This window comes from Stegastes partitus, unplaced genomic scaffold (assembly GCF_000690725.1).
Source record: "Stegastes partitus isolate 25-593 unplaced genomic scaffold, Stegastes_partitus-1.0.2 Scaffold992, whole genome shotgun sequence".
In the NCBI taxonomy this organism is placed as follows: Eukaryota; Metazoa; Chordata; class Actinopteri; family Pomacentridae; genus Stegastes; species Stegastes partitus.
In genome coordinates this window covers 196,733-223,524 of record NW_007578723.1, presented here as the reverse complement: position 1 = coordinate 223,524, position 26,792 = coordinate 196,733, and the positions used below count along the sequence as shown (strand labels likewise).

At 45.9% G+C, this 26,792-nt stretch overlaps 1 protein-coding gene across 2 annotated transcripts in view; it reads right to left on the bottom strand.

Annotated features, from left to right (window-relative positions):
• Positions 1 to 26,792, bottom strand: part of gse1b (Gse1 coiled-coil protein b) — a 168,249-nt gene that overhangs the window by 40,092 nt on the left and 101,365 nt on the right. Inside the window, exon 1 of one of the 2 annotated variants that reach the window (XM_008294761.1) lies at positions 3,136 to 3,366. The exons of the other annotated variant lie outside the window; for it this stretch is intronic. The gene's annotated coding sequence lies outside the window, so the exon portion shown is untranslated. Of the gene's footprint in view, positions 1 to 3,135; positions 3,367 to 26,792 lie in introns of those variants that run through there. 2 annotated transcript variants of the gene reach the window in all.

Genomic DNA, 26,792 nt, shown 5'->3' with positions numbered 1-26,792 from the left:
TTTTTCCGAAAACCCAACATGACATCCTCATTTGCGCTGTTTTGTCAAAGGGCAAAAGAAAAGAGAGAAAATTCTAATTTAAAAAGACGTAATCAAAGCATTTTGACCTGTGTTTTCTTAAAAATATATATATTACTCAAACTGAGTAATCCATTATCAAAATAGGTGTGGGTTATTTTAATAATTGGCAATTAAATAATCATCACAGCTCTACCTGCTGCTTCATGTTGTTGCATATGACTACGCACAACCAAGTGTGAAACATGCTCATGTCCACAACACTTTACAGTAGCTCCACGACCAGTTCAGCTTTTTAGATGTGCAAACAAACGGTGGACGAACAACAGAGCAAACACAACTGTGGCCGAACAACAGGTTCAGTAAAGTGGCAGCAACGCTACGATGCACCTTAACCAGCTGATGTCTGGAAACGGTTCAGCAAAAAGGTGTTAAATGCAGTTTTGTTTGACCGGGGAGTTCTTGATGAGTCATGAGAAAAACGACATTTTCAGAGGTGTAGAAAGTGATACCGAAGTAAGTTCATCTGCATCTCACATGTCTGGTTTCTACAACACAATGTCCAGTAAACGGACGTCTATGTGTCTTGTAGTCTGGGTTAGTAAAGAGAGCACAAGCGACTTTCACTGTCTAGTTTCAGTGACTTGATCCTAAACTAGCAGCTTCCTAACACGCCCGTTCTTCTGGCCCACAGACTTATTAAAATAAAAATTTTACTAAGAAATCTGGCGAATCCTGTTCTGGGAAAACTTTAAACTGTGAAGGCAATGTTCTCACAAGGAATCAAAAAGAGGGACAAAAAAACTAAAATAACCCCTCGAATAATTATATCTATGAAATTACTACTGGGGGCTCTGTTTTAATTACACAATTTGCAATCCCAATGAAATAGCAGAGGGTCCTTAATAAAAATTAAAGCCAAGATTAGAAGCTACTTCCTTCGGCCGACTGACTGACAGGTTCTGCGAGAGGAGAAAACACGACGACAGGAAAACCGCTGCCCTGTTCTGTTCGGGTTTTCTGACGGGGGAAAGAAAAGAAGAAAAAAAAAGTGTTTACACCAGTATAACATTTGCGGTTGAGAAACATACACACTTAAAAACAACCTGTGTCTACGGGCCAAATGCCAGCCCGAGCATGCGTTCACGAAGGGGATTTCCTGTATGAAAGAGGTATTAGTGTAGCGGTGACATTGGCTGCTGTCAGTGGTAAAGGTGCTAGCTGAAGCTTCCCCCTGACCTCAAATGAGGCCAAATTATAAAAGCACTCAGACGGAGCACATATCCACCAACGGCCTAATCTGGATCAAGATCTTTATCAGAAACACATGACTGGATACATGTGCGATATCGTTGTTTGTGAGGAAAACCACGGATACGTTGGACAAACTCCCACCATAAATAATTTGTTTGTTTTTTTTCACTAAAACCTGTTTTGACACCTGGTACCTCCCCGCTGAGATTATTCTTAAAGGTATATAGAATCAGCATGTAGTTTATATTGAAATAATGCTTTGTTTTTTCATTGTGAGAGGTGAAACCTGTACTGTAACAGAACAAACATTTCCTATTGTCTTCCCCTGTCTACTGATGGAAACACAGGTGTCCCCCTCATTCATTTTTAATGTCCTCGCAGCATATTTTTCTTGCACTTTTTTTTGACTCCTGTGCGAGAAGCTGTAATAGTTATAATAAGCAATAATGGATCACACACCAAACCCTATTATTACGACAACAACAACAACAAAAAAAAAATGAATAAATGACAGCTCACAGTTGTGTTACAAGGCAGACAAGACACCCGTGTAATGAATGACCTATCTCCAGCACCAGTCAGTAGCTGTTAAAGACAGCAGGAGAGACTGTCTCACAATAAAAAAATAGAAAGGAAGAAAAAAACAAAACCAAAAACAGAAGGCTCTAATTCCCTGTTCTTGCAGTTATGGCTAACCTTATCAGCAGCAGCTAAAACACACAACAAGGCTCCTTCTGGCTGCAGATAAACTCAGCCCCGCTGCACAGTGTGTTCAGTAAAGCCTGTTGCTTCACCGCTGTGTTTGTAGACCGTGTTTTAAAAACCCGAGGAGCGTGATGAGGAGTGCTGCCTCTGTCTGTCTGTCCGTCTGTCTGTCTGCGTGTGTGTGTGTGCCTGTGTGTGTGTGTGTGTTGCCTACAGAAGCAGCTGTTGTGCGCGCCTGCAGTTCAAAAGAAGTGAAGGAGCGCGTGGGAAGTGATTCAACACGGTCCACCTGCCACACACACACACACACACACACACACACACATAGAGAAACCGACACACACACACACACACTAACACACATACACGGGGTCAGATCGTTCACCCGAGAGCACCAAATGGTCAAAACGTGTCACTCTCGCGTTTAAACAGAGGAAATGCCCCCATCTGAAGGAGCGACCCCACACCACACTATTATTATTATTATTATTATTATTATTATTATTATTATTATTTTATAAAAGGAGCCAGTCTGACTGGAGACTACGGATGAAGTAAGAAAAAAGCCAACCATACAGTTTACATCAGAGGCTAAAGGCTTTAACCCTGAGCGCAAATGGCTTTTTAAAAAAAACCTCCGGTAGCTGCGCTTTACATAATAACCACAGTAACAGTGTTAGAAGAAGTTAATTTGAGGGTCGCCCCGCGATTCTTTTAACACCTCCGGGCTAATCTTTGCATTTTAAAACAACAGCAAAAACACGATTATGAAAAGCCCGAACAATGAAGACACACACACACACAGACAGAGAATGAAATTGAAAGCTTAACTCGGCCACCTGAACGCACCGGAGCGTCTCCCCGTGTTTCTCTCCTTCTGTGGCACTGACTCTCTTTCACACATTAACACGCGCACACAAAAGCATGCGCGCACCCCGGAGGAAGGCTACAACAAGGGCTCGGCACCGACCTTCGAGAGAGAGAGAGAAAGAACTAGCGCCCGTTTCCTCGATATAGTAATGACTTCCTCAACATAACCAGAGAGAGAGAAAAAAATAAAAAATAAAGAAAAAAAAACACCCCGCTGTGTGCTCAGCTCATTTACGCAAACTACCTCCGGGTTTGAGAACAACTACAGATTTACGCACAATCACTCACCGCAAACAAGTATGGGCTATTCCAGTGTTTTCCGAATGAGTGAAATGTGTCCCTCCGTCAGCGGCGAAGGCGCGGATCCATCCCCCTCCGTCGAGAAACACACACTCGGCACTTCTTTTTTTTTATTTAATTTTTTTGTTGTTGTTGTTGTCACGCAGGAAGCTCCGACGCCTAGCGAGGCCACAGGGACGGCGGAGCGAGAGCGCCGGGGAGAGGAGGAGAGTGGCGGCCGGCTGCTGGGAGCCGTGGAGGTGGAGCTTCCTCTCCGGCGGGGGCCGGACCGACAGACAGAGAGACAGACAGACAAAGTCGGAGCGGGGGGCGGGGGGTAGAAGCACCTGCTCCCTCCCCGTCACGCCCCCCCACCCCTCCACCGCTCAACCCCAAGTCCACAGGGCTGACCCCGCGCGGTCACCCCGCCGGGCGCTGCGAGAATGGACGCGTTCCGGCATCCGTACTTCCGTAATGTATAGTCCGGCAGAAAAAAAAAAGAAAAAAGATCTAGAGCGTCCCAGTTGTATGCGTGCATACATGAAACAGCACAGACTCTGTAAGGGCAGTTGTAGTATAAAGTAGAAAAAGTTAAAATAACTAAATAAATAAAATAAAAGATTTGGAAGGCAGTCAAAGTGTCAACCACCTCTGACCTCCTATTCATTAAAAATAAAAATAAAAATAAATAAAAAATCTAGAATGAACTTCAATCTACAAGTTCAAAATCACAAACCACAGAAAGCTAAATAAATAAATTCTATATATTCATTTAAAATAATAAATTCAATTAAATAATTATTGGGGTTTAATTTGACTTTTCATTTGAATCATTATTTTTAAACGTGGTTTTACATGTTTAGCTCTCAAAAAGTACATTTGATCTGAGCTGCACTGATCTATGCACTAATCCTACAGACAACTTGGATGATTTGTAATAATCATTTTTCTGCAGATTTGTGAATGCACCATGTAAAATATAATACACCCCATGAAAGACTGGGGTCACAACCTGCTGCTGGATTCCTTATGCAAACAACAGTGACTTTGATCCCTGTGATATTACAGACAGTATCCCCAAATAATACATCCCAACTAAAAATGCATGTGTTTGTCTTGAGGTAGATCTCCACTAGATGGATGCTGCATAGTGCTCATCCAATTTAAGCACAATTTGCAAAAACAAAAAAACAAAACCAACATATATTAAATAATAATACTCCTTTTTTTTGGCTAGAAACTAATATTGCATGTTCATATGCATACAGTAGGTTAACGCAAAATGAAAGCGTAATACCAGCAAGTGTCCACAAGGGGACAGCCAACCACAAAAGCAGGCAGAAGCTTCAGCTGACAGCCTCTTCCCCCTGTCTGGCTTATCAATGGTTTTACTGTGGATTAGATACCAGCGACTGCACAGGCTGTAAAATCAAAGCCACACTTGTAAGCAGTAAAGACAGGGTGTTCTCCCAATGCCAAGGATGAAAATAAGGATTAAGCAGGTAATGACTGGGAAGGAAGTGGGATGAGGCCCTTTGTACATTGTGCTGTAAACTGCTAATTGCTGGATGCATTGGATCAAATGCGAGCCTAATTGCGTATTGTGTGTCTCCTGCCGAGGCCCATTTCTATGTAATAGCAGAAGGCAGAGCAGAGCAGAGGAAAGCACTATTATAGCCGGCACATGCAGCGTTCTCCTTTCGGCAGCTTGACCCTGCCCCGTTGCATGTGAATACAGCATGTGCTTGTGTATGCATTTGTGCACCACATGTTCAGTCTGTCATCCAGGTGATCGTGTATCCCTCACCTCTACTTGACCTGTAGGAGCGAACAGGTAGACAATGTATCCTGACTAGCGATGCAGCAACCAGGGCTCAGCCTTTGATGTGCCTGCTGTCTGTACACATGACAGCTCTCCAGACACCAGGGGATCCCCCTTCTGTTTAATTAGTCAAATAATCAGTCATTTGGGTATTAAAATATCTTAGTTGACTCAGAGATTTTTAGTCAATTAGTAATTTTCTATGGTCCTTTTTTTTTTTTTTTATCACGAATCACTAATGAGCTATTAGTCGTTTCTGGTGATTAGTCATTGCTGTTAGGGATAAGTCCCTATTAGAAAATGATAGTCCCATCTCTGACATCATAATGATATTCAAAAGTATGTTTTGCATGACAGCATTAATCAGGTGCAGGACATAAATAATGAACAAACATTATTTTCAACTCTTGTCAATAAATGCTGTGATAAATAATTCTTTTAGTCAAGGACAACCCTACTAGAGACACACAGATGCTCATTAAGATGTACAGCTCAGGTAAAGGCACTCCAATGCACATGATTTTTGCCTACATGCTCTCAAATTCCGCTTTTATTTTCCACTACTTTTAAGATTCAGCATCGAGCGCACGGCGCAATTAACATATGACCAAAAGAGTGTGCAAACAGCTTCAAAATGCTTGGCCCATTTAAAAACTCCAGCGTGGTTAAACATTTATGTTTTCTTGGACAGTTCTCGCACGCACGCTTTCAAAAGTACACATTTGCACTGTGAGTCTCCCACAATGAGCCTTTACTTAATTGCTCCTCCTCCTCTCAGCTGCAGGTGCACCGCCGTCTAAACTGTGGCAGTCTGCAGGGTATTCGTCCGTCTCCTCCTCCTGTCCTCTTTCACCGGCGTCTCCTCTTAACCTCCTCCTCCTCCTTCCTTTGATACCAAACATCCCCTTCTTCCTACCATCCCTCATTGACTTGACGACTTGCCATCTCACATACTCGCTCCTAACATCGCCTCCTCCTCCTCCTCCTCCTCCTGCTCCTCCTTCTCTGCAGCCTTTACTTCCCTTTGCACCACCTCTCCTATTCTCCTCTCTCCAGCTCCCCATCTCTCTCTCTCTCTCTCTTCCTCTCTCTCAGCAGCGGACCTGGCCTTAGGCATCGTTAGCTTAATTTAATAAAGGGGCTTAAGCTTTTGAGAGGCTTTTGAAGGATCTGACTGCTGTTACATTCATTACAATCTATCAGCCACAAGAGACACAGCCTTGTTGCATGGCTGAGAAAGGGAGCAAGAGAGTGTGAGTGTGTGTGCATGTGTGTGTTGGGGGAGGCTGTAATAATAATGGCTGTAATTATTAAAGCTGTGATGGAATCACACACCTTATGAACTCACAACTTACTCCTGTTCCACCTCGCAAAGTGCCGTGTCGTGCAGGGGTTGACCGTGCAATGTGTCAGAGTGTTTACGCCAAACATATGTGTGTGTATCTGCGTCCGTGCTTGTACGTATATTCGCGGTGGATCGTGGTGTCTGGCGGTAGGATTGCCAAGCACACTGAAAGCATGTACACTTTCCTCCCACTCAGCATCTAAAAAGAATGGCTCCTTCACCTCCTTTTAAAACTCCCTCAATCCTCTCAAAGACAAGCAGCACAAACTCCCCCTCCCCACACACACACACCTCCTGCCTCGCCTCCATCACGCTGACGACGAGTGGCAGCTCTTTTAGCGTTCACCATAGGGAGACACACTCAGAGTGGACGGGCTAGAAAAGACTTCAGCCATCCCCGTGGACATTCTGCCTGGGTCCCCTTTTTTTTTCCTAATATCCAGACTATCCTGTGCTTTTGCCTCCATCACCCACACGAAACCTCAGCAAGTGCAAATAAAATAAAAGATGCAGGGGAAAATTACGAGGCTTTGCATATGTCTGTGCATGTACAAACATACGAGCATATGTGCATGTGTGAGTGAGGGCTGCAGGGCACGCGCTATACCTCTGGGGTGTGTGTTCCACATTCTTCCCAGTCAGATATTAAATTAAGGCGAGAGAGGTAATTAACATGCAGATCTGATGCCTCGCAGACGACGGAGGAGCGTCTACGCAAAGTGACAGGTTAGGCGAGGGAGAGACGGAGGGACGGATGGAACGGCAGCAAGAGAAGGGAGAAACATACCCTCCACGGTTATTTACCTCACTGACAGACCTGCTGTCATCAGTGGAACCACACAGCTGTGCATCGCTGTTCTCCACAGATGCAGTAAGTACACAAGCAGGAAAGACTTATAGAGGTTCAACTAATGATTATTTCGTATCATCGATTAATGTGACAATTATGCTCTTGATTAATGTATTAAGTGGTTTGCTGTATAAATTGACCCAGCAAATACCGAAGCGCTCGTCATTTGTCACGTCACAGAACTGATTCATGAACAAACTCTAACCTAGACCAAAGATATAGAAGCTAAAATGTATGGAGAGCAAATAATCTTTATTTAAAAAGCTATACCCAGAGCTGGAAACAACAGGAATATGTATTAATTTATCAGATTTTTGGTAGAAATGTAAAATCAAATCCATTTTAAAACAAGATAAAGGTGAAATTGTTAATTATCTCACAGCTCCTCCAAGCAGTTTGTATTATTGTGCATTTTTATTATTAAAAAGACTGACAACACAATCATTTCCACATGGTTCATGTATGTAAAACATTTTTCAAATGAGCCAAAAAAACAACAAATAAAAACTAGTAGACTGCAACACAATCTGTTTTCATGCAACATCTAAGATTGCAGCCTTCTTTTGAACTTCATATTTACATTAAACAATAACTAAGCACCACCGAGTTAGAGTGTGCACCTTAGATTTAACTAGACATAGAGTGGTAGGTTGTTTTTTTTGTTTGACCCAACCCGGCCTCATATCCAAACCCCACCAGCCACATTCTGACTGACGGCCACACGAGACCAATCGCAAGCCGCTAATGCGTGAATCAGCCAATTAGAAATGCAGGGGATGGGTTGTCTTTAGGCCTGTGCTAGAGTAGACTTTGAGGAGATTAGATGAAGGTTCCACAGTAATCTCTTTCCTATTTACTTTACATGGCTGTAAATATGCTGCTCATCTGTCCCTCCTTTGTTTACATACATACACATGCGGCTCCAAATGCGACGGTTTTTAAAAGGCTTACTGTTAAAAGAGAGGGAGGGAAAAAAGGGACGCAAAACTAAGGTATAAAATGAAGACGTGTGAAAGAGAGATGGGTTTAAAACAGAGGGAGCAGGGAGGAGGTGTGTGGAGAGAGCATGGCCGGCTGTGTTCCCTCCTCGCCGTCCTCCTGTCTGGGTGTCTGTGTATTTGTGTGTGAGCAACAGGGGAGTGCGGTGAGGCCTATTAACAGACGTAGTGGTAATAGGCAGGGGGAGCCAGGATGTGTCTGAGCCACTGACCTGCCCATTAGCTCTCTCCACTCCGCTAAGCCCTCACATCGATCACCCAGCCACACATCATTGATCTGGAAAACCAGGCACGAGCGCAGTACTCAGACATACCCGCCGTCTCTCACGCCTCTGTGTTGCTGTGTGTTTGTGTGTCAGAGAGAGAGAGAGGGAGAATGTGTGTGTGTGTGTGTGTGTGGGAGGGGGTTGGTAAACCTGTGCAACAGCTCCTATGCTCTGGTGTGTTTTATCTTTATAAATGCAAGAGTCAGAGTGGACACGCGTGTACAGGAGCACCTTTCATCACGCATACAAAAAGGCAGAGGAATTTAAAACCCTTCTCTTATATCATTCTTCCCATTATTCAAATTTATTCCACCTTCCCACCCCTCTGCTGTGACATAATTAACAATGTACACTCCTCTATTAGCCACGCTGGCATAAGCTAATTGTGAGCTGTCATTGTGAACGCTGAGAGCACGTAGACACCCTGAACCCTCTGCACACGCTGCCCACACATACACACCAAATATATTTATACACTTCTACACATACTGTAACTCAATTTCTTATTCTACTTTACATTTTGACCCGCGTGCAGGTCCTGCTCTAAGTGCAGTAGGAGTTGGTTAAGAGCTAGATCTTTATGGACAATACCTCTGCTGCTGCTAATTAGATCAAAATGTTCCCATCTCACTCTCATTGTACAAATGAAGCCTCACCGCCAGCTCCCTTCAACACAACAGCCCGCCGAGGCACCAGACTAACTATTTTATTCTCCGAGAAAGCAAGAAAAAGAGAGGGGTGAAGGCACAATAAGAGGTTATAGAAATTACTTTTTTTTTTACTGTGATGTTTACAGCAGAAGGGAAGAACGTGGGGGAGTGTGCAGGGAGGGTGGAAGGAAATTAGAGTTAAGATCCAAATAGAAAGTGAGGAAAAGGAAAGAGTCGGGACCAGTACAGATGGAGACACGCTTGCATGTCAAGCAGCAGCAGATGTGCTTGTATGTTTCTCAGAGGAAAGGAAAGGGGGGGAAAAAAAAAAACATAAACCTGGAAGATAGAGTAGGTGCACAGCAAAGAATTGTGCGTCGGAGCTGTTTTTACATATACAAACACGCACAAGCATTTGTAAATTTATGCAAACACATTCTAACAGACAGCACAGCAATCGCTGGTACTACAGCACTGCAGGTTGCAAAACAACAGACAAATATATACATGAATCAGCTCTTAGCTCAGAATACTTCATTGTAAACAAGCACTTTGAGGTGTCACCGAGTTTGAAAGAAAGCTCTGATATGTCTTGTTTTTAATTTGTACGGACGATAAACATAACAAGAATTATGTATAAGATGTGAGCCGTCTGAAAGAGAAAGAAGAGTGGGAGTGTTATGTACAGCTGCAAGGACAAGCTTTTTGTGACTAGCGTGTACCCTCTTTAAATAAAAACATAACCCACAAAAACACTGGATCTTCTCCTTTATCCCGGCCCTCTCGCGCACGCTCGCTCGCCTTTCCTCTCGCCGACCCCCACAAACTCGTGTACCCTCAAACAGATGGCACAGGGATGATGATAGCCAAACCAATTATTTATCTAATTATGACTTACCACTTAACAGCATAATCTCCCCCTGCAATTGTTAGGTATTCAAATAGGGGTGATTAAGGGGGTTATGCAAATCTAAGTGAAATCATTAAGCTTGCAATGGAGTTAACAGCATGTCCACTCCGCTGGTCCTTACTGAACATTCCTGGTACACACACACACACACACACACACACAAGTAGTTTTTTTTAGCACAGTTTCTTTCTTTTGTCTGGTAATAAATGTACAGTTCTCTATGATATATTGAGTGCAAAATGTACAGGAAACAAGTAGAGGGAGGGTGAAGCGGGGGGAGACGTGGCAAGAGCCAGGGTGAGTTCAAGCCCATGCTAATAGGGTAATTGCATTGATTTCCATTTAGCTGCACTCTCTGATGTTATTTACAGCATTTAGCCCAGCAAACAAGGCCTTTCTCTCTTCTCCCAGTTTGCTCTTAACCAGGCGTGACACGCTGTCAACCCCTTTTCCTCTGCCCTCTGCCCCCCCCTTCACCCTTTTTCACAACTGCCAAAACACCCAAATACATTATTAGGCCATTAATAGCAGTCATGCTTACACATCCCTCCGCTTCCCCCCTCCCTCCTGATTCATTCCAGTTCCTCCCTCCCTCCCTCTCCTCCGCCTCTCAGGCCTGCTGGCACCGACGCCGGGCTGCTTTTGAAGTGGCCTTGTTTATCCATCCAGTCTGAGATATGCTTGTGTGAGGCAGGGTGAGGGGTCGGAGGTTGCCTGCTTTTTTTTCCTTTTTTCTTTTAAGTGGACCATATGTCAAGACCTTACAAGTGTTAAAGTCAAATCATGATTTCCACTGAATTTTGGCTGAGATGCACCGCCTCAGCAAGTTGCGACAAGATATGTGATATCTGCAATAAACAAATTTAACAAAGCGGCTCTTGTAGTTTTAGTAATGCTCGTCAAAACTTCCCATTCCTGTGCAAACCCTGGTTTGATTGTTGCTCTCTCTGAAAGAAAATGGGCATATAAACACGTTCGCCAGATTAAATTCAGTCAGCCTGTACAAGTCTACCCGTCTGTCTCACATGTCTCACAACAATAGACTATATGAGGAAAAAAGAGAGAGAGAGAGCGTGAGAAAGAGTGAGGCTGTGATTAGCATGCAGCAGACAGAGCGTGGTATTAGTACTATATTAATGTGGTGGTCACGTCCAGGACACAGACAGACTGCATTAAGCTCATCATCACTCTTCTGCACACATCAAGGACTCCACCAAGACCTGCAACTTAGCGCACTAGTTAAAGAGCAACAGGATGATGTGGTAGATCCGTGGCAGTCCGCTTCTTTAGCCGCTGATTTGTTAACGGTGACGCCATGGGTCGTGACGTAATGACGCGCACAATGCATGTCACGGGCGTTTTGTACGTTCAAGGGCAACATATGTGTCGTGCGTGGTTGTATTGGTGGAGAGCGTCCTCACATATGACTCATTTCATTCACATCCAAGGACTGCGTGGGCGATATAGTGGCTTGGTATTAACACCACAAAGACAAGAGCGTGCAACAGTGCGTGATATCCATACATATGAACGTAACATATGCCATTTGAGTTTATCCTGCGGCACCGTCGGGGGCCCACACATTTTGGCGTCGACTCTCCCTTATAGGAATTAAACGTGGAGATGCTAGCAGAGCTCCAAGGTGAATGCATCTGCATTCCTTTTCACAAAAGGTGGGGAGAGATCAAGGAGAGCACCACAGATCAGCCACTATACATGTTATTTGCAGGTGGTGTTGAGTTTAAGGGTTTCTTGTAAGTGGTTTAAAGAGTTGATGGTCAAAGACATTTGAAAAAAAAAAAAAAAAAGCAAAAGAAGCCTGTTCTCTTTATTTCCTCTTTCCCTCCCTCTTAATCCACCTCTCATTTCATTTCATTGAATATTGAAGGCCTATTAGCCGTGCGGCATCACCCTCCCAGTCAGCGCAGCCGTCTTTTAAATCTGCCAGCTCTCTTTCTTCCCTCTGCCTCTCTCTGTCTTTCTTTAAGACGTTGAATTAACTTGGCTGATAAAGAGGACTACCATACAAAAAAGCAATAGTGATGTCAGTCCCCTATTGTGCGCTACAAAAAGGTACAAGGACTACACTGTGGCAGCAATCATCATGTCCTACTGCTGTAAGGCCAGCTACGACGGAGCTAGAAAAAAAAAAAAAGCAGGCGTGGTGTCTCTGAATCACTGCAAATAAAAATAAAGATTATGATACTTTCCAATTGGCGTAGGTATGTTTTTCTCGCTCTCCCTCCCTCCCTCCATCACTTTCTTTCTCCCTGGGGGTTCAAACAGCAATAGCGAGCACCCTACTGTAAAACGATAAGGGAGGCTAAGGCGCTTCTATCCCTGCAGAACACACACACTCAGAGGGATAAGCTATGGACTAGTCCGGATTCTTGATACACACAAACATGGAGAAGCAGACGTTACAAAGCAGAAGCTCTCATCTCACTGCTAAGCAAGCAGGGGAAGGAGGGAGGGAAGATGAGGAGAGAATGAAAGGATTTAGTCTTCATCTGCGGATGAACATGCCATCTCCTCCTCCCTGTTAGCACAGATTCCCTTGCTTCCCTTTGCCTGTAATTGCCAATTCAGCCCTCTTTTCAGCTCCATCAGTCTGCCCTCAAATCACCCACTGTCTTTGGACAACTGGGTTACTGATGACTGATACATGAAGTGTTTGGTAACACTTTACATTCCAAAGCAACATAAGCTATGGCTACGAACATTGGAAACACATTCCTTAAGCCAAGCACACGCTTCACACTCCTCCGACACACTTTCTCCGCATGCAGATGGTGTGTGTTTAAAGCCAGCAGGGCAAGGCCACGCACGCACGTGTATCTGCGATAAGCGTGCGAACGTGCGAGCGCGCCGCTCTGCGTATGCGAGCGCTCGACGTCTCACCTGGGGGACGAGAAATTAACACGAGCAAATTTTTACTGCGTTCATTTTCATTTTGCTGGTAACAAGACCATCTGCTAACCATCCTGCTCCACACAGGAAAGAAGGAAAAAAAAAAGGAGAAGTGGGTTACACTGCAATCACTCCCACAGTCCCTCTCTCCCTCTCTGCATCCCATCCACACTCTCCCCCAACACAGCGAGGGGCAGAGATAACACCTCAAGGCCACGGTGTTGCTGCCAGCCTTTAAACCGCTTCGTCTTCCTCTGCCCTGCTCTCTGTGGTTTTCTTGATGAAAGAGAGGAGGCAGATCAGAGGAAAACATGGCAGTCCAAACACTTGTATCCACGGCCAAGGCTAAAACCAGAGCACGGAGTCACTGCCCTTCACCACTCACCTACAGCACAGACTTGTGGACACCCACACACACACACACACAGATTTGAACTCACTTGTGCTAAAAAGAAACAAAACAAAAAAACAGGATTTTCACAAGTGTATACAGTATAAGCAAAACTACACACACACACACACACACACACACACTCTTGAACCCATTTGCGTGTGCATGTGTGTTTTAGGATACAGATGGGCTCCAGTGGGCTGTTACAAACCCTCTCTGACAGCGGCTTAACGAGGGCACTGCCTTTTGGCTCCTGCATCTGTGTCGGTGTCGAGCAGCCAAAACACACAAACACGACGATTAATAAGATCTTAAAAGTATGTTAAAGAAGAAAAAAAAATAATCTGTGCACACACAATTAGCTCCGTGCGTTCTGTACGTCCAGTCGCCGCGCTCACAGACAAGAAATCTCTTTGCTTTCCGCCACACGCGGGAGTACTCTGCACTTTTTAGTGAAACACTTGGAAGTGTTTTGTTCATAGCAAATAATGACACAGAGAGGGAGTGAGAGGAATACTCTGATCTAATTAGCAGCTAGTTAGCAGCAAAACAGTTGAGTCCAATTAGGGGGTGTGTTGTAGTGTACGTAGTGAAGGGTTTAAATGCTATCCTGATTATCGAGGCTGTTTATTTGTTCTCCCACCAAGAGACACACTTAGTGCATCTGACTGCTAGATTTAGACAAATAGGGTGAGAGAGGAGCAAGTGTTTATTTTAGACTGAGTTAAACACCAGTGTGTGTGTGTGTGTTTGAGGTTTGAGTGCTCGTACAATGAGTGAGCATGTGTACTTGCATGTATACACCTGTGCGTTTGCATGCACGTGTCTCCATTGTAAGAGGGCACACAGTTGTCTGATACACTTACACTCCTCATTAATATCCAAAATCTTCAGAGACCTTTTCCAGCGGCCCCCAAACTCGGCTTCACCGCCACATACCACGAGCACACCCAGTTTCTCTCTCGCTCTCTCTCTTTCTCTGCTCCCTCCCTTCCTCTTGGCAGAGTCTCCCCCTGCCGGCAGGTGCACGCTCCGGTGGCAGCCAAAGTGCCAACCTGCCCTCCATATGCCCGCCTCCGCAGTGCCAGCTTACTCTTGCCACTCCCTACCAGGATTCAGCTGGCCAGCCCTCCCCAAATCTGTTCCCGCTCCCCGACGCTCATCCTCCCCCACACCCATCACTAACACACATACACACACCTATCTTCCCCACCCTCGTGCCAGTCCTCCCCTTGTCTCTTGCCACGAAGTAGTGAAGCACTTTGGGCAGCCCCGCTCACATTCACTCGTCCTATCTCTCCGTGTGCTTCATCCTCCCCCCTTTAGCCCTTTTCTCACCTTACACTCTGCATTCCTCTGACCTTCATCTGCTGCTCTCCGCCCTCCTAAGCTTCCCCCAGTTGTCGAGCTCTTTTCCAAGACCCTCCCTTGACATGATGCCGAGAGACCGGAGCAGGCACTCACAGAGCCAGGAGCCAGGCCACATCAATCAGCGCAGGAGTGTAGGACGACTGCACGTCAGATCGATGCATCATCCTTCAACTGGTTGTACTCTGGGATTCATAGGGAAACCCGCTCCCGGATGAGTGGTGTAGGGCAAGTTTTACTGCCAGCAAGTTGCTCTCGTCTCTATCGGGCTCAGGGCATCAATGCATAGTGCGAGTGCTTGAGAGGAAGTGTGTTTATGTGTGTCCAGTCACTTAGAACCGCTGATGTAACCTTGTCTGACCTCTCAGCTTGTTCAGCTTTCCCTAAGGATGTGAAACCACTACTATACACTCTGACACCGAGCAACCAAATAAACACAAGTAAACACATAAACACACAAACACAGCGCCCATAGGGCTGGATGTGAGAGAATCAGATATATCACCAGACCCTCTGCCCTTTTTTTTTTGTTGTTTTCCAAAAAAAAAAGACCGGCATTGTTTCTCAAACACACGCCGTATTGTACGAGCACATGGACAAAAACAAACGCAGTGTGTGTGAAAGAAATTCTCGGCTATAGCTTCTGTGCTATTTATTTTAGCGGTCGCTCTAAGGCTTCCATAAACACGGAGTGATGGAGCAGTAATCCTGTGCCCTCTCGTCATTACTCCTCCTCCTGAGGAAGTCATCTGACCAGCCCAGAGCCATCTATTCAGGTCACAACCATCATCTATCATCCATCATCAAGTCACTCCCCTGTCTCTCCGTCTCACACTCAGTCACACACAAATTTAGTGTGCGACACTAATTTTAATAGGATGCTTTAGAGTCAGTCACTGATCACTTGCCCCATGCAAAACCTGAGAGTGACAGACAGCGAAGGAGAGAGCGAGAGAGAGGAGCTATGGACGGTGGCAGGAGGGGATGGAGAGGAACAGGAAGAAAAAGGAGAGTGAGTGAGAGAGTGAGAGAGAGAGACCTTGCCTTGAGTCATCTCCCGTCTTTAACAGGATGTGATGAGCTCTCGCCATTCTCTTAATCTGTCTCCCATGATTCAATTCCATTTCCTGTGCGCCGAGAGGCGGGCAGCTCTGCACCAATCAGCCACACAAACAAGAAGCACACGCACAAACGCAAGAACCTCTGCAAGTAAAGTGGGAGACAGAGGTTATTCGTTTGTTTAAATGTACCGAACTGAACCTCCTGCTGACACGGCGAGGTCACTGGCTGTTCATTCTTAACCCCTCCGATGCTCACACACATGGCGACACAGGAATTTACTGCTTCATCTATAAACATGGCAGCCTCCTTCTCTGATCCCTGGAGACTGGCCACAGGAGACGAGAGGGGACCACTGTGGCCCCACATGGAGGATCGTATGACACCTGGCCAAGAGGGAGACTACTGAGCGTGACTGCGTATTACACAGAAGGCTGGTACTCATGTAAGAGGGAGGCGAGAACACCTCACGAACTGCATGTAGAGATGGAAGCGTCTAAATAAGGTGGATAAATGCTTAACAGATTGAACAAAGAGGAGGACAGGGGATTGAAACCGTACGAACTGCATTTTCTTCATTTCTTGTCTTAAGTGAAGGGGTTGCTTTGATGGCTAAGCTCTGAAATCCCATCGGCTAATGATTGGAAAGCTGTCAGCTTAAAAGGCCGCCCTCACCCACCACAAGAAACATATACAAGGATACACACAAATACACACTCCTCCTCAGAGCTTCAGAGTAGGAAAAAAAAAAAACATGTTTCTCCATTACCCTCTCTCTGGGTGGTACAGTTCTCTGTTTTCCCCTCCTCTTCCTCATAAATCTTAGCCTCGCGCACTCCTAATTACCTCGGGAAGTGAGGGAGGATTACCCTGCTTCTCCCCCTAACCTCATCTATCTCCTTTTTTGTGCTTGTTTCTCTTCCAACCATTCATTTACAGTGCAGTTTAAAAAGGGCAGGGTACATTTGAGATCGTTGGCATTTGTCAGTTCTCAAGTGTTTGTATGTCGCTGAGTGTGAGCGTGGAAGGGAGGGAGGGGGGCGTTCATGTTTATTAAAACTGTTAAGTGTGAGGACCTGACTGCTCAGGCCTTGATCCAGCCAGCAGGTGCTCTGCCAGGGAGGAAGCGGACAAAGTGTAACTGAACCTCTGCTGCCCTGCGTAAGAGGGTCATCTGGCAACAAATGCAGTGTGTGAGCGAGAGGACACGAGTATCAACATGCCTCCTTGCAACACACTTCTGCTTCTATGGCTTTGTTTACCTTACAATATATATATTAGACATCTATAAGGAATTTTGCACCACAGTGAACATCTTTTGTTGAAATTTGCTCATAGATTTTGCAGAAAAGCTTTGGTTCGTTTGACATCTATTGTACACCTCTGGGGGTTGCATCAATATCTGATTTAACCGATTTGGAGGAAAAAATAACAAGCAAAACAATATTGGTGGGTAAGAGATGTTCCCCCTAATAGATGATCCTGCATATTTACACGAGAGGTACAGAATAGCTATGCTGCCCAGTGATCCATACGCTTGACTGTGTTCTCATTCATTATGCTAAATGAATGAATAAATGGACACGGATGGGGACTGCGGCCCCAGCCTGTCTGGAGCAATAGTCTGGTCAGCATATGTTCGAACACAACTCTAACCTTCAGGAGTCAGAGAGGTGTCCAACATGGTGTTATGGTGCATGCTGTGTCAACAGTCCTGTAAAGTCCCTGTGCAAGGTCTGTGCCACAGGCCAAAATCAATAAAAGGTTACCGCCTCAAAAAGATCATGCACACTCCACCACCTGCCTCACACCCTCTCTTTCTGCTCATACCTTAATACATCTTGATCTCACAAACACACAAATCAAATTTGCCCAAATATTGCTTCCTCTGAACATCCTTCACCCGTCATTGCATTACGACATCCCAACAGATCAATTAGACAAATAACCTCCAGGCTTTCCACACCCATTCTCGGTGCACTTTAGTATTTCTGGCGGTCGGGCGGCGAGAAGCTCGCAAACCAGTCACCACTCTGCGTCCTCACGGTAAACTGCGAGTGCTTTTAAGACAAGAAAAACAAAAACGCTGCCAATGCGCACGTGCCAATGTGTAATGATGTGAATCCGCGAGCGTGCGTCGGCGCATGCGCGTGAACCCCGGTGTCATCAGATGCAGGGAGGGTTTAATTAGAATTCTCTGTAGTCTAATTTGATTAGTGGAGGCATAGGAAGATGAAGGCAATTAGAGCTCGGCTATTTCTGCTGCTGGACTAATGTTTCAGGAGAGAGGTGACAACAGGCGCACACACACACACGTACAGTCACACATTCAACTGCAAAATACAAGTGAGCACATGGACTCATTGCTCCCACATTCCAAACGAGGGTCATGCCAGTTCACGGTGGCTTAACCCAAAAGAGCAAAGGTGAGTGTCCGTCACGGTAGCCGAGTGTTTGATGAGCAACTCCGAGTGTGACGTACCAGACCTGCCGAGCGATCGCCCTGCACACACACACGGCTGTAAAGGAGGCGTTCACCATCCCACCGCTGCTTCTATATGTGTGTCTACTGTCCACAGTTGCAGGGGAGCAGAACAAACAAACCCACATACAACACAATGCATTACACAAACAGCGTTGCGTCTCCCTGGAGCCAAACTGACAAGACTACCAGAGGGAACATACAGAGAGAGAGAGAGAGAGAGAGAGAGAGAACTGACTGCAGTTCATAAATCATAGCTGCTACTGTGATACCAGCGAAGCCCCCCATTACACCCCCTGCACCTGTTAGCACACTGGATGTCTGCTAGGAAAGTGTGTGAGGGATTTGTGTGTGTGTGTATGTTCCTGTCTTACAATGCAGGAGAACCAAATGTCCTGATGGAGATAATAAGCTGAAAACTCCTCTCGTGTGAGGATGGTAAAAGAATAGTTCAGCATACATTTATGAGCTTTTTTTTTGTGGGTGATTGATACCAATTTCACATCTGTGTTTTAATTAAATGCATATATGAAACCACAAGTGTTTTTTTTTTACTTCAGTAGTAATGCGATGTGTTAGCAAGCTTTAGAGGTGCTGACAGTTGGTTTATTTTGCCTTCGGACTGTCTTGCTGCCTTCTTGACTCAAAACCAGATAAGTTAATTTCCCAAAATGTCAAACTATTTCTTCAAGTATGGACCTGGAGCACATGTTTGGCTGCCTTTGCATAAGTAAAAGCAGGGGGAAATGCTGAATTACTCCTCTAAGCGACTAAGTTTGAATAATGATTTGGTTGAGGTTGGTCATTTAGGATACATACAAATGTGTGTGTGTGTATTTCTGGAGCTCCCTGGACACGACTGCTGCTGCCGGTGGCTTGTATCCAGAGAGGAGCGCAGGCCACAGGTGTGGAGGGTCAGGGTTTAACAGCCCCGGGTTTATGAGGAGGCTAACGGGGCAGCCGGCGAGACGCGCCACCGCCGACCTTTACAGCCACGACCGGGGCAGTGCCACCTGCGGACAGGCGCGGAACAGATGCCACGCCGAGAACGGGTCATAGCTTTTATAGCAAGGGCAGAGTGAGGGAGAGAGAGAGCGAGAGAGGGAGGGAGAGAGTGAGGGAGAGAGAGAGAAAGGGTGAGGCAGCTAGTAGTCCATCATTGTGACTGCTTTACTGCCGCTACTGCCATCTAATGACAGAGCTGTCAGAGCACATGGAGTGGGAGGGATGGAGGGATGGAAGGACCAGGGAGCAGAGGGGGAGTAAAATAGATAAATGGATACAATGATAGAGTGAGCTGAGGGATAAAAGCGCAGGGGGGAGGAGGAGTAGGAGGAGGAGGAGGAGGAGAAGGATGCAGAGAGAGATGGGTGACACTCAAGTAGACGCTGGCATAAAGAGAGTAAGATGCAAAGGGGAGATTTGCAGGAATTGATCGGAGGAGATGGTCTCAGCAAGGGATGGACAGAAGGAAGAAGGAGAGATATTGTAGTTAATTGGATATAATGATTTCACTACTGCACAGATAATCTTCTAACACAGTACGGACTCTGCTGCCGGTTTCATCAATGAGCGCTCTCCCGTGGCTAAGGTTACCGACGTGCGATGCTTCTGCACGAGCAAATGCACAATATGCACATTTACCCCCAAAAACTGTCTCCGCACGCGAAACTCTCGTTTTCTTCCCAAACGAGCACTCGGTAATCACCAGTGATTAGTCCACACTCTGATCCAGGGTTTAACTCCCAGCATGGCTCACACACTTATTGATTACCCCGGTGTGTGTGTGTGTGTGTGTGTGTGTGTGTGTGAGAGAAGAGAGAGGCTTTCTGTCCATATTGCTGTGTTCTCCAGGAATTGATTTTCAAAGAGAGCCAGGGAGATGGGAAGAGAGAAGACCACAACAATCAAACCGGTTTAGTTCCACATTTGTTTATGTGTTCATCGCGCTTCTCTTTTAGCATACAAAGGACAGTTTGACAAGTGGACTGGATTACAAAGTGGTTGTCTGAATGAATCTGTCTACCTCAACAGATTTTGAGCGGAGTCTGACAGGATTAGCTCTCGTCGTCGACCAAACCTTGTCAGTCGGTGGCCTGTCATAAGAAAATGCCAGCCTTTTTTTTTTTGCTCTTTAACCTCACTTCCCCCTCGCTCCTGCTCGCCTCTGTGGTTTGCGGTTTCAGCATCACTACTTAAGCATCACTTTTTTTGTGTGGGTTGGGAGGCACAGACTCCCAACTCTTTGTACTTTAACTGAGGATATGCATGATATAGAGACACTTTTGGGGGAAGTAGTAACAGCAGAGAGGCGTCCAGTATGTCAGGCAGTCAACACACACACACACACACAAAGGCATAATGCACACAGGCATGTGTAAACAAAGTGTAGGTATTGAGGAGGATGAGCACAAGGACTGCTGTAGGTAGGAGGGAGAGACATATAGCAAGACGAATAAAAATATGAGGTGTGTAAAAGTGAGGAGGAGGCACACTGACAAAAGGTGAACATGACCCATCCTCCATTTTGAAGTGGTTGCTCCCGAGCTCTCCTCCACCTCGGCCGTGATGTAAATGCAACCCAAGTTCAAGTGCTTCTTCTCGTCACCTTTATCTCTCTGCCCCCTCGCTGTTATTCTCTCCTAATACATTTCTTTCTCCACTTTCTCTGCTTTCTTCCCTTCACAACTCCCCTCCCTCCCCCCCATCGCCCACAACCCATTCCTCTTTATTTAACCCAACCTTTTTTGTTGTCAAATAATCATGGAGAACTAGCATGTGTCTGACATGGTCTCCAAGGCAACGGCGGTTAAGACGGGAAGGCAGGCAGGGGCTCATTCAGTGGCTGAATGAAAGAAGGGGGAAGAGAAGAAGCAACCCACAGTGCCGGGCACGCACACACACACACACACGTACGCACACACACACACACACACACACACACACACAACCACGCCGACCTTACTAGCTTTGGCCACTGTCACGCTGAAGACCCTCTCTCTGTGCCTCTAATCTGTGTGGCTCCTGCTGCAGGCTAGGTTAGTGTGGGAGGTTTTGGGATCACAAGGGGCAACGCACACACACACACACACACTCACACACACACACATAGAGAGAGAGAAAGGGTCACAGATTCCAAAAGGCAAATGAGGAAGAGGAGGCGCAGAAGTATGAAGAGGGAGATGAAGGAGATGACTGAACGGGAATCAGTGAGTCAGAGACAATGTCCTGAGGCAACAGAGAAGGGAAGGTGAGGAGATAGAGGAGGTGACAGCCAACATCTCAATCCTTCTCTTCTCTTAAATCTGTCCTGATTTACCACAATCGTCCCGTCTCTCTCCCAGTTCTCCCTAATTCTTACATTACTCTGTTTGATCCGAGCATTACCTCGACTATAAGGAGCACTGTGGTCAGAGGCTCTGACACACGTAGGAAAGTGCTGCATTGAGTCCTTTGTCCCTCTCCGTAACCCCTGACACAAACATCTCTCTGTATTTCTTTCTGTCTTTCTTTCTCACACAGCAGGCACTCTGTGGCCTTTACCAGCAAATATCCATTTCAAAACCCTACTTCTGTTAAAAAAAAAGAGAGAGAGAGGTAGGCTAAGCAAGACACAGAAGACAAGCTGGAGAAGGAATACGGGATAAACAAATGGCAGATAAAAAGCTGTTAATGCCTCAGCTTACTTTAAAGTGCTTGTGGTGAAGTGGTGACACACACACACATTGGTTGCCTAGTTTATTCACAGGCCCTTAATGCTTCGTATAGATGTTGTGACAGTGCTATAAAAATTCACTCAACAAGGAAAAGCTACCTGTTTTTTGACAAGTACTGCACTTTACCCTTTAAGAGGCTTTTACAGATGATGGTTGATTCATCATTTGTGTATTTTAGTTCTTGGATTAGTTATATCACTTGCAGGTCAAAAGGACGGGATTTGAAAGCAGGCCACTACCTACTAATCTCTAATAGTTAATGTTTCTACTGCAGTAATGTGCTTGAAGCATTTTCAAAAAAAGTATTGCACAGAGACACAAAAAATAGGGAATGCTTATGCTGTGGGCTCACATCTTTGAACTAATGCACAATTAACAAAAATCCTGTGTGAGGAAAAACCAGGCACAAGGCAGCTAAAAGCATCTAAATATACATTAAATTATGCTGCAGTAGGACAGGTGATATTTGAGTTTGGTGGTACTGTAAGTCAGCAGAATGAAGATGTAAACGTGCCTGTTAATAAACAGGTTGGCTGACTGGGCATCTGGCAGGTGGGAGTGGGGCGGAGGGGGGTGGGGAGGTCTATTAGAACGGCCTGTGAGGTTGTAAAGTGAAATGTGAGGGTCAAAACCAAAGCGGTGTCGGTTATGGTCTAACTGCACACTCTACTGCTGACTAAAGCACATAAATAATTTATGTCTGCTAAGTGTCAGTGAAGTGTACCCGGTTCTGCTGTGGGGACACAACAGTCACACACAGATGAAAGCGCAAATTAACCAGACGACAAGCACCTTTTCAGATTTAGATTACAAAAAAAAGCTATGTAAACAGAATATGCATCATTTGGATCAATATGAAAGGAGCACATTTCACACACGAGTGTTTTTGCTTACTTCGGAGGTGTGCAGTCGAAATGCAAAACAATCAAATTAAATGAATACATGCAGGCAAATAAACTAAATATGGCAGTGTGAGGCCAATAGGAAATGCAAAGAAAGAGAAAAATATTGTCTATCCTAAGTTCTCCTTCTCTTTCATTTTCCCTTCCTACCTCAGTCTGTCATTCTCACTCCCTCTCTCACTGCTCTCTCTTGGCTGTCCTCTCCACAATCAGTGCCCAGTGAGCCGTGAGACGCACTTAAGCGCCGACCGGCGGTAACCTCACGCCGCCCTAGTACTCACTCTTTTTCACACACACACACAGAAAACCACAAACATGCACGTGTGCATGCTTGCATGCACGGTCGCTGGCGTAGACATGAAGACGCACACATGAAAGGAAGGACCACACATACAAAAGCATATATTTGCTTCTCTCCTCTACTTGCTGTGTAGCTGTGTTGAATAAAACACACACAGCCACTTAGTGTCCTGTTTACCTGCTGACTTCCATCCTGATAAAAGGCTGAGAGGTTAGCGAAACAGAGTGAGAGCTGCTGTCACACAGCATTACCAGGCTCGGATCTCAGGTTCCAACCTCAGGACCAGCAGCACAAAGACAAGTGTCTCCTCAGATGCACTCCAGAGCTAACCTCAAACCTCCTGTGCACTTTTCTCAGAGCACACAAACACACACACAGAGGGGGACACATGCACACGCTGCCCACACCGCTGTGCATTTACAAAACACCGTTAAAACACAAGAGCAAATACATTTCTCACATCAGACACAAATGACATTCGCTTACCTGGCAAGTAGTAGAGTGGTGCTTTTAGTCCAAACATGGTTACTGTTTAAGTGTCATGAAGCAAGAGAAACTTGTTTCAAACGTGCAGGCAGCAATCCTGTCCTGGATGACTGAGATCGAGAGGGACTGCGCCCTCGCAGCCACCCAGAAACGAGGCTCTGTGTGTGGTGAGGCTGGGCTGGGACTCAGCCTGTCATCCCTGCTTTCTGGTCCTCGCTAACCAAGCGTGAGGCTGGGACCGCCCAGCCAGCTAGGACACACACACATACACAAACACTCAGACAGTCACACAGACGCACACAGACAGAGCGGTGCAAGGGTCAACCCCTGAGCACGCCCCTGCTCTCGACCCCCTCGCTCTTGCCCCAGATCCCCTGGGCGAAGGGTCACACACTCGCTGTCCGTTCCTAAGCAGCGGCAGGAAGCACGCTTTTTCTCAAGCTCTTTCTTGCGTGAACACACACACACACACACACACACACACACATGCACACACGCAAACGCACACCCGGAGAAACGGGACAGCCAGAGAAAGATGTAAAAAGCTGGCGGTCCGGTGCCAAGAAGAGGTGAAAAGAGGAAGGAGGGAGAAGAAACCCAGACTGGGTAAATCCTGCATACGAGAACAACGACTGATTCCTGGGACTGTCTTTTATCCCTCTATCCAAGAAAGATGATCAGAGGAGAGACGGCTCTGCTTCCTCCGCTACTGCTGCCACTCGCTCTCTCTTTCTCGCTCTCTCTCTCATTTTCTCACCCTCCCTTTCTCTCTCTCTCTCTCTCTCTTTCACTGCCGATACAGAGAGGAGGAGGAGGTGGAGGAGAGGAGGAGAGAAGGAGGGCAGAATGAACTCCCTCCAGGCAATAACACAGCCAGATAGCAAGAAAGGGTGTGTGTTAGTGTGTGTGGAGTGTGTGTGTGAGGGGGGGAGGTGGTGTTAGAGCATAAAGAGATAGAATAGGCGAGGCTACAGATGAGAAGGAAATACCAGCCAGTGCTGATGCTTCACCCGATGGAGGAGAGAGTGGTCACAGTTCAATTTGGAGTCAGGGTGACAGCTGATTGGACAGCCCCAACGACAGCGATAGGCCAACGACTATCAAGGGAGCATCTGTTCACACTGTATCAGACAGTAGGAAAGCATCGACCAACGGAGAGTGCAGAGAGAGAGTGCTGTGGGTCTTCAAGGGCGGCTCACAATAGAACAGCTACGTGTTTGGTGGAGGAAAAATATAAAAGATCCCCCGCCTCCATTCTCCTCTCTGAAAACGAGAGTCCTCGTCTCTGTCTGCGAGTGTGTGGGTGCGTTTGTGTGTCCGTCTAGGAAACTTGGCTTGTGCAGTCTAGTGCACAGACTGCTCACCATGCTGCGCTGACAGCAGACTTTCCCCCCTTCCTTCCTTCTCTCTCTCTCTCTTCATCACACACACACACACACACACACACGAATAAACATGCTGTGTTATGCCGCCGCCTGCTCTGCACACAAACCTGCCCGAGATGGGTGACAGTAGGGGTGAGGAGTTAACTATCTGCTGGGAAGCATCCATGCCAAACCACAAAAACAGCAGGAGTGTGGAGGGGAAAGAGAGAGAGAGAGAAAGAAAGGGAGAGATGATAGGGAAATCGTCTAGCAGGACAGTTTGCCCCGTGGGCTGACTTGCTCTCCAACCCACTCTATGAAACTCCGTGGGGGGAGAAAGAGAGGGGAGATTGGCAGGAGTTTAGTGAGGAAAGGGGGGGGAGGGAGGCGCACTGAGGGGTCCTATGCCTTCAGGAAGACTCAGAGGACAGGGAAGGAAAAAAAAAAACAACAACAACAACACGCATCCACAAGCACAACAAGCACAGTGAGAATGAGTGGGAGTGCGAAAGGCATGCTCACAGGCAAATAGGGCAAATAATCACTAATAGGGACTGATGATTGAAGCAGGGAGGGAGAGACCGACAGAAGGGATGGGAGGGGAGTCCATAGATTGAGATATGGATGGAAGCAGAGAGGAGGATTCTGGGAACAAAGCCCTTTTATTTTTTATATTAATACAAAGACAAGAACTCAGTAAATGTTTAATTGAGACAACGTGTCAACAGCGTGTGTGCTATAACATAAGGGCCGATAAGTGAGCCGGTTCAACATATTCACACTGCGTCGCGTACAGCCGAATGTGTGCAAACAATCCACATTATCGTCGCTGAGAGGCAACGCTCCTGCGCCGTTTCGCACAGGTGTGTGTGTGTGTGTGAGGTGTTGAAGTGTCTCGCACCTCGTGAGACAGGTTGGGAGGTGACACGTCCCCGTCCCCCCCCGAGGAGCCACAACACCGAGCACTACTGACAGACAGCTAAAAATACGGCATCCAATTTCCGTATGATGGACAAGATGAAGCGTAAGGACGGGAAAACACGTTTGCCGTCGACACGCGCTAAAAGCCTCGCGCGTGTTACCTTCAATTTTAAACAAATTCTCTCAGAAATTCTAAAAAGATGTCAACCGGAGTCTTTTGAAGAGGGCACATCAATCAAACGAGACCTTCTAACGCCTTTATTACGGCAAAAAAAAAAAAAAAAACGTCTTTGAATTTGTTTCCTGCCTCCAGCTGCTTTAGCAGTGTTGTTCAAAGTGTTTTACAAGGAACAGGTTATCCCAGCTTTTTATTTATTTATTTATTCATTCATTAGGTAGCATCTTTGGTGACAAATGCTCATTGCTGTGCTTCCTTTGCATAGCATCAGCAATTAACTACTAAATAATCTTTATGTTTATAATCAAAAAATAGACGTGTATGTTTTTGATTATGAAGATCTTTTTCAATCAGTGTTCAATGCGGTGTTTTTCAAATGCACTGCTGTTGGAAATATGTCACTTTTTGTACAGCACAAGGCTTTTTTTTTTTTACCAAACAGTGACACGAAACAGCACGAGTTTCCAGAGCAAACGGACGACTGCACATTTTGTTTTAAGCCAGTAAGCGGGACAGTAAAGGAAAAGATGTTGCGGGTTACTGTCTCAAACAAGCATCACACAGTTCAGTGATGGAAGGGAACAATGACAGGTAATGGAAAAGAATCATCTGCTTCCTTTTTCTTTAAAACTCCGCTGCCCATTAAGGGACAGGCAATGGGAGAGAATAGCTATTGTCCTCTGTTATTTAAGGTAGTGTAATGAGTCACATTTGACATGCTCACAGCAGAAGAAGCAACACACACAC